This window comes from Rhodotorula toruloides (genome assembly GCF_000320785.1).
Source record: "Rhodotorula toruloides NP11 unplaced genomic scaffold Scaffold94, whole genome shotgun sequence".
Taxonomy (NCBI): Eukaryota; Fungi; Basidiomycota; class Microbotryomycetes; order Sporidiobolales; family Sporidiobolaceae; genus Rhodotorula; species Rhodotorula toruloides.
The window spans coordinates 1-1,037 of record NW_015623054.1 but is presented as its reverse complement, the minus strand read 5'-3'; the positions used below and the strand labels follow the sequence as shown (position 1 = coordinate 1,037).

The 1,037-nt window shown below is 58.5% G+C and overlaps 1 pseudogene across 1 annotated transcript; it reads left to right on the top strand.

The window, feature by feature from the left end:
* Positions 1 to 602: 602 nt before the first annotated feature.
* On the top strand, positions 603 to 1,037 carry RHTO_08171 (reverse transcriptase; annotated as a pseudogene; the record flags this gene model as incomplete). The annotated part of the gene is made up of 1 exon: positions 603 to 1,037.

Genomic DNA, 1,037 nt, shown 5'->3' with positions numbered 1-1,037 from the left:
CTTTCCGCGACTACTGAGGATGCAGGATGCGGAGAAGCAGACGAAGGAACAGTGGGCGGGAGGCGAAGCGAAAGGAGCCGCCAGATGACTTCCCGACCTCGCCCTTTCCCCTCATCCTCCCCCCTTTTCCGCCGTCCTCACCTCAAAACCCCTGCAAACCGCCTCCAACTTCCACATTGCTCTCACAACCTCCTTCGCAACGACTCTACACCAGCTCAACCCACCTCGACCGCTTCGGAACCCGTCGTCGCCGTTCTTCCAGACCAAGACCAATACACCTCATCTCTCTCTCATTTTGCGACCAATTTGCCTCATTTCTTCTTCCCCTAACTCCACACACACCCGTCTACCTGCCTAACCACCTCGCTTTGCCCCATTTCCACTTGCCGTCGTTCTATCTCACTTCTTGGCCTTCTCTTCTCGCTCAGTTCTGATTCGCTTTTCGCCCTATCTGTCCACTCCAATGACTTCCACCCATCAGTAGCATACCCACCTCTACCATTTTACGCTGTGGCAGCCAGTCTCTGCCGGTCATCATGGACTTAGACCCGATCTGACTTGAAACAAGAATCTCTCTCTCTCTCTCGCCCAACGATCCGAAGGTTGTGCTCTGCGGCGAGGAACTCGAGTACTCGTCAGCGCTCGGGATGCTCGGCGTGACGATCGACGAGCGGCTCACCTTCAAGGAGCACATGTCGTCGTGCGTGTCGAAGGCGTCAAAGGCGATGGTCGGAGTTGGGTTGCTGGCGCGGAGCCGTGGCGGGCTGAAGGCGAAGTATGTGAGGCGGCTCGTCGAAGCGGTCGTGCTGCCGCGGTTGACGTGGTGCGCGGCGGCGTGGTACAAGCCAGGAACAACGGTCAGCAAGACGCTCGAGCAGGTACAGAAGGCGGCTGCGCGCATAGTGACGGGCGGATACCGCACCCGCATGACCTCGCTCGCTCACTTGAAGTTGAGGCCAACCTCCTCCCACTTGATCTCCGCCTAACCCACCAAGTCCTCCGCCTCGCCTTGCGCCTTGCATCAAGTCCGTCGGACT